This window comes from Lepisma saccharinum, chromosome 17 (assembly GCF_977018435.1).
Source record: "Lepisma saccharinum chromosome 17, izLepSacc3.1, whole genome shotgun sequence".
Classification (NCBI taxonomy): Eukaryota; Metazoa; Arthropoda; class Insecta; order Zygentoma; family Lepismatidae; genus Lepisma; species Lepisma saccharinum.
Window position 1 is genome coordinate 2,828,178 of NC_139245.1, and position 7,703 is coordinate 2,835,880.

At 36.7% G+C, this 7,703-nt stretch overlaps 1 long non-coding RNA gene across 1 annotated transcript; it reads right to left on the minus strand.

Moving 5' to 3' along the window:
• Positions 1-4,400: 4,400 nt before the first annotated feature.
• Positions 4,401-6,712, minus strand: LOC146001471 (uncharacterized). The gene is made up of 2 exons (XR_014443575.1): positions 6,576-6,712; positions 4,401-4,717 (listed from the first exon to the last, which is right to left on the minus strand). It is a non-coding gene; the product is annotated as an uncharacterized LOC146001471 (long non-coding RNA).
• Between the last annotated feature and the right edge of the window lie 991 nt (positions 6,713-7,703).

Genomic DNA, 7,703 nt, shown 5'->3' on the forward strand with positions numbered 1-7,703 from the left:
GTCAATTTTTATTTTTTTCGGCGACATAGTATTTAGCTTATTTAAGGAACGTTTCCTTATTTCACACCTTTCGTAGCGTACATCTCCACAGTCTTTATCAGCACATCCTAAAAATGATTCATGTTTTGAAAAGGAAGGTTCAGGAGAATTTGCTACACCACATTCTCTATTATTTTGCACTGAAGTAATATGGTGTCATTTTAGTGATGGCACTGCAGTTGGCTCCAGTACTTTCTTTGTTGGCAAACACAGAAGTTCTGCTCTTAGATCTCGCACATAGTCTTCTTTAGAAAAATGGGCACTGCGCACTCTCGCATTTTTAATATTAATATTATGTTCTCGATCACAAGCATGAATCCACTGTTTACTTACAAGATTATCACCTGGAAATCTATGATATTTTATATCACTTCCTTTAGTTTTTTGGTTATAATTCTCACAGCTTGTTACTGCACAATTAGTCATGATTATAGGTGGAATGAACAAAACAATCTCATTTCAAGAGAAATAATACAATAAAAATATATCTAATGCGACAAAATCAATAACCTGCTTGTTCCGATTTTTGCGACGTGTTACTAGCTAAATGTACCCCGCACCAAACTTACTGCACATAGCAACGAGCACCGTCAAACCCGATCCTCCCAGATGACGTAATGCATACGTACTTCACATAGCAACGAGCACCCCCTGGATTCTCGTTGCTATTGCAACGTTAGAATTCCAAATATTACCTCATTTATACAGCGTATAGCGCAATAAATAACACAAAACATAATTAACGTTGTACAAAGTAGTTATTATACATTTTTAACTGTTATTTGAAAGTGACTTGTATAATATGAAATTAATAATTTCAATAAACATATAATTATATTGCGCGGATTCACAGGACCGTCACACTTAATATATTTTTTGAAGTATTTGTAGCTGAATTTCGGCAATTTTTTAATAATAGTTTGCAAAATATCAGCTACCATGTTTATTTGCAGTTTAATGATTATTACACTATTTACAGGTTAACACGATTAAAGGGCCTCCCCGATGACGCAGTGTAATCAAGGGGTCCTGGGTTCGATACTCGGTGGAGGTACATAGTGGTTCGGATGCTACTTGAAAATGTAGGTCCAGTCCCGATTAGCCTTACTGTGAACAAAATGGACTTCAACACCAAATCAATCAATCAACATGATGAGTATTTTCTATATATTAGTACAGAAAATGTTTGCTATTTTTGCCTATAAAAAATATTTATATTAAATCTAGAGAATTTATGTTTGTTCACAGTTTACATATTACATTTTCTTTCATATGGGCTTCACCTATCAGTACATATATTTTGTTTCCTTTCTTTTCATTTCTTAGAGCCTAATTAATACTATTAAATGATTACGAGATTAATGTACTTTCACCAAAAGTGATTCTGATATCTACATCTTTATGTACATTATTCTATAAATTATTTCTTCAGAAATTTTTCTTTCGAAAAAATCACCTGATTCAAATCTTGATTTAAATCAATCCACTTTGGTTGATTATGATGCAAGCAGATCCACCGATTGGCGTTTGAGGGTAGACTGACGGTGTTACTTTTGATACGAACGGTTCAGGGTTCAAATATCGGTGAAGGCAACTTGCATAAGAAAGGCATAGATGTTGCCATACACGTCTACAAAGCCAGGAAAGTGCTGGTCTCCCGCGTTCGATTGCGCAGTGGTTCGAGTTCCATTTGAAACTGTAGGCCAAGTCCCCATTACCTCATCTAAGCATAAAACAAACAGTTCTTCAGTTCAATAGGTACACCTATGGAAGAAGAACCGAAGGTCACCCACTAGGCTTCCAACTGAGAGGAACATGATATCCCCCGCGGAGAAACCTTTCACCTCTTTATATATTTCCTTTGGTGCCCGGCAGAGAACCTTTCACTTCAAGGGCCATACGTCATGTAAATTTCTGACCGGAACAGAACGACAGAATGAAACTGACAAGGTTAACTCAGATTTCATTCATCAAAGTGTTCATTGTATATCAAGATGGTATTATCTCATTAATTTCACTTTTTTTTGTATGGCATTCCCGTTTGTGTGTGTGTGTTTAAAGGAATTATCCAACAAACATAGTCACGTACTGTGTTAATGTATATAATATATGAACTGATGCTTTAGTAAACAGAGTGCAAATTCAACATTTTTCTTTTGGGTGTAAACAGTAAGTATGTACAAATACAAGAAAATTCAAAATGAATGGTACAATAATAAACCATACCCGTGACTGCTCTAATGAATTTAATTCACAATTATCGATATAACATGATACTTTACCTTTCCAGGTTTCATCTGGCTACACTGAAACAAAACAAACTCGTCATCCAAAATGGCGGAAACAGCTAAAGAAAAGATTTATTGTGTGCTAGAATACGGAAAAACTTCATCGGTAACCGTTCTTCAGAGACATTTCCGAACGAAATTTACGAAAGAAGAAAGTAAAATTCAATTTTAGTTTGTGTACCAAGTAACTTGATGAGTTGACCTTTCATGTTATATCGATAATTCTGAATTACATTCGTTTCAGTAGTCATAGCTATGATTTCTTTTTGTACCTTTCATGTTGAACTACCTTGTATATTTCAAAGTAAATCTCTTTTTCAGAAGGATAATTAGTGCACAAGAATATTATTATTATTATTAATCATTTGATGTGCTGTTTTAAGTCCTTTATGCACAGATCGGGACTGGACCCACAGTTTAAACTGGGATCCGAACTACGTGCCTCCACCGAAACACCGGGATCCATTCATTACAAGTTGACGACGATACCACTACACCATGGGGGAGGTCCCTGTTATTAATTATTACACGAAAAAAACTACACTTTATTGTTTCCAACTATTTTCAAAAACTACATAAGGTTTTAGTATGTTCGCGTTATAAGGATTTAGAACTAGTAATTCACTCATCTATTTTATTTGAAGGACAGAAGAAACTTGTAAAAAAAATTGCTAAAAAATTACTAGGTTTTATATTTATAACTTTGACTTCTTTTAACAAATTTGAAATTTTCTGGTTTTATATGTCGCAATTGTAAGTACGTCCCAACACTTGGATATGCTTATGAATTGTGAAGCTCAGCAACTCAGTGTTGATTTAGTGATTAAATTAGGTTATTTTACGTCACTTTCTGCCACTTTTGGTTAATCGCGACGATGATAGTATGGCTAAAATAGAATCAGAAACTATTTGCTGGTAACTGGATAAACTGAAAGTTGTCTAACATGCAAATATGAGGAGTTGGTAAAAACTCTAAATTTACATACTCTGTATTTGAGAAGGTGTTAAAAAAATAAGTGTATTTGTACTTTTGCTAACAAGATTCGTAAATATACGACTAGAGAGAACTCCGTGCTCTCAATAAATTGTAACAGTGGCAGAAAAGCGAAGTAAAACAAAGTAAATCAATCAAGAAAAGTAACAGCAGAAAGAAAAACAGAATGGAAAACAGGGGGTAGTAAAAATATTTTTTGTGCAAGTCATATAAAAATATACCACTAGATACCATACCAAAAAATAGGTATTTGTAATTGTCCTTGCAATTAATAGATGAGTGTGGGAATAATTAGCAATTCAATGTTTTCTATTGCACACATTACGACCTTCATCAAGATTATTTATGAATGTATTATTCACAAGTAAGAACAAATATTGGCGACAATTCTGCAGGTGTCCCCGACGTCGAAGTGGTAATGTTGTCGCCTTGTAATCATGGGGTCCTGCCTTCGATCCCCGGTGGATGAACATAGTGGTTAGGATCCCACTGTAAACTGTAGGTCCATTCCCGATTAGCCTATTTGTGGATAAGGTGGACTTAAAACAGCAATTGGAAGGGTTAAAGTTACAGTGGTGCAAGGCACTTTCTTAAAAAGAAAAACCAGTCTGACTCACAGCGCTTTGCTGATCAACACAACAGCTGTTCCTTTATCACTAGACCTTAAACTGTCATCTGTTGACAGTTGAATGTATCTCTGATTTACTTCACGTTTTCTGTTAACAGATTGACTTATATAGATCTGGACTCTGTGTCTAAGTCTTTTTTTTTTTTTTTACAAAGGGACTTACACCACTATAACTTTAACCCATTCAATTCAACAACAGTAAAGAAGTGATTCGAATTCGAATTCCACTTTAAACCATGTCCAGTCGCGATTAGCCTTTCTGTGCATAGAGTCAACCTAAAAACAAAACTCATATACAAGTAACTTCTGCATGTTGACAGTAATCTTAGAAATGTCCTTCCTTCCCTTTACTTAATAGTAATTGGATGAAGTTGTTGAATGTATATTACCAAATATCTTCTTGGTTTCCATTACTTTGTTTTGGAATTCAATATAAATAATAATAAAAACATATATTTTCATAATTTATTTAGAAAAGCGCGCCACTGCCAAAAATTTGTTTGAAGAAGTTTCCAGATCTGTAGAAGAGAACTCGTTGTCCGTGTTCATGGCCAATTGTCATAGAGAACCAACAGGGAACGTCAGTTGTCTTTAACGTCCATAGTAGGCATAGCCATAGCCTGGGTAAGCACCGTAGCCAAGTCCGTAAGCGCCGTATCCGCCGTATCCGCCATAGTAGTACTGCTCGGCGCCCTGGAGAGCTTCCTTGGGGGCTGGCTTCTGGGCTGAAACAGCCACGACGGCGAAGAGGGCGAGGAGGAGAATGGCCTGTGGAAAAGAAAAGCAGAAAGGGTTAAAAATACCGCTTTCCTTATGGGTATTAGTATTATAGTCTGTGAGGTGCGTCTTTGTTTCCTTCCCGCCAAGATCTGTGACGTACTAGCTGGCACGTGACTCACGTCACGAATCCGCATTTACTCATTACAGACAGGTTTATCCGATTGGTGCATCGACTAGCACGCCTGTTATTGGTTTCAGGTTTTGGCGTTCCAACTCACAGACTATAACAAAGGTACACATGCAAGTATTTATTACAAATTCTGTTTCTTGTCTTCGCTAATTTACGTCACAACGGAGATGTTTGGATCACTGTAGATTCTGATTCATACCCGACTACGATTAATACTATTAGATCACTAGCGTCCAAATACACTCTATGTGGCATGATTGATTAAAAACCACCAGCGGAATAGGAACACGAAATGGTTACAATTCCATTACATTAACTCTTCATTTCAGGTCTCCGAACTACGTTCTGCGCGTGAGAATTTTAATGCTATATCCAGTTACTTTTATGTTTAGTATGTGTGACTGCTTTATAAATATGAATTCAAAATCTTCATGTACAAGCGATTATATTATTTATTTTGGCAAATTGTTTCCTTTGTGTTAGTTTCAAATATCTTTTTTCTTCTTTTGTTTTTCGTGATGGTGAAAATAGATTTAATATCTGATCAAGTTGTCAGTTGTCAATTGGAATTCCAAAGCATTGTTTGTAGCTTCAGCAGGCTATCACTATAACAAATGAATATCTAGCTGAAGTAGCTTTAATAATGTATACTTAATTACATATCTACATTTTTTCTCGTGTATTAGAATATACGTATAATAAAATATAAAAAAGGAGGAAGATATTTCCAGCTTAACTTTAATTTGATGTATAATGCGCAAATAATATTTATCGCTCAGTCAAAAGTGTTCGTCAGTGGCAGAGTGGTTAATACAGCGTGCTACAACGCCAGGGGTCCCAGGTTCGAATCCAGACCTGTGTATGGGTGTTCTTTGTGAGTGTGCCTTCATCATCTCATCGTCGCGATTAGCCAAAATTGGCAGAAATGCGACGCTGAATAACAAATATCATTACCGATTAATAAAAATTCACGACAGATGTACATTTGAAAGGTCTACCTGACCGTTTTACGTTGGGGAGACGAGTGGTTTTGTGAACCGTTATCGCCTGTCTTTCTTGTGAAAGTAATTGTCTAGTTGCTGTTACGTGTTTATGTTTGAACTGAACTGTTAATATGTCATACTTGATTATCAACATTCATTTGTTTGTAAACTTGTTCGTATGTTAAAAGAGGAAAACGGACATCTGGAATCCAGAATGTAAGTTGTGTATCAAAATCGTTGTTAATGTGAATCCTCGTAATGTTTATTAAACGAAGACGGTTTACACGCACGACAGTTGCCACCATCGGGAATCGAACCCTTTATGGATATCACCAAAGGTGAAACCATTAGGCTACCCGCAACCGTACATTGATTTTCTCACACGAGTGTTAACAATACTGACTGTAATTTGATAAAGTTGGGGAATGTGTGTATTTGTATTCCATTCTGATTATTTCATGCCATTTTTCTACCTAATCGAAAAGATAAGGATTAAAGATGTTCCATTGAAGTAGATGAAGAGGAACAAATAAAAGGGGCCAGTCTTGGCCTGGGACGAGACTCTAACACAAAATCTCTACAGGCAAGCTGATGAATCGAACACTTAACAGCTCGACCGAGACAAATTTTAAGAAGTTAATAGCAACAGCCAAGATCTAGTCATTGGTACCAAACGCAAAAGTGCGTTTTGAACTGTTCACTTCTCAAATCTAGACAAACTCATGATACTTACAACGACCTTCATGTTTTCTGTTGGTGACTGGAGACTGACGATTCTAGATCAGCTGACGATCGAATCCTTCTGCCCGCTTTTATACCTGCAGAATCCTCGACCTTGGCCTTCAGAAGGCTTCTTTCTTGTTCTGTAATAGGCGTCGGGCAACTTTTGCCAGGGCGTGGCATTTTCAGGAGCGTGGGTCGATTTAAAACGAATTATAAAATTACATTCTACATATGCAGCCCGTATGAAGGGGCAAATCAAAATAAAAAAAGTACTGGACTTAGTGATGCCTCGCCTTAATTTCTTGGCATCTGTAGCTGTCATCCACATGAGCACAATGGAAAGTTTTGGAATCCCAAGGAATACTTCGAGACACGTCGAAACCCTTGCTCTTTGTTCCATCCTCTTAGCCACTGACGTAAGAAGAAGGGTATCTGATTTGGGATAATAATGAGATACCATCAAAAGCAATAACCAAGCATAAAAGTGATAAATACAGACAGGGGTGCCCACAGGGGGCATTCATAACACGCCTGCCTGTGGGGGACAAAATTTTGTAGTTTAGCTACCAATTCTATATATATTTTCACACAAAAATGGGAGGGCTGGTTCGTATCGTTTGATTGACTTGTTATTGATTTTTAGTTATGGTCATTATGTACAGTTTTTCTACCTACTTGTGGGTGATCGCGGCGATGGGGTTATTATTATGGGGTTATGCCTTTAGAATCGGTTTGGAAAGGGATGAGGGACTTACCGGAAACATTCATCTTGAGTCCGAAATTTCAAAAGTGGTGCAAAATGACGAAATTAACAATAAATTTGCTGCAACAACTTTGCAATGTAAGAAGTTATAATCATTTACGTAAAGTGTCATTTCAATGAATGTCAAATATACATGTGAATGTCCATATTCTCAACTATACCTAAGGTAACGATAAATTGCTTAAATATGTCTGTATTATATCGTTCCGCAAATTTTGTCTGACCAAAATAATTGAAGTATATAATTCGGCATAAAGGGGAGCGAGGGAATGTTCTACCTTTGGGGGGGGAGTGCGTCATAGACCTTGGAGGGGGTGGGAACCCCCTGTAGAGGTTTTAATACACAGAATCAGCTTGTTGTGATGTTGTTTGGCC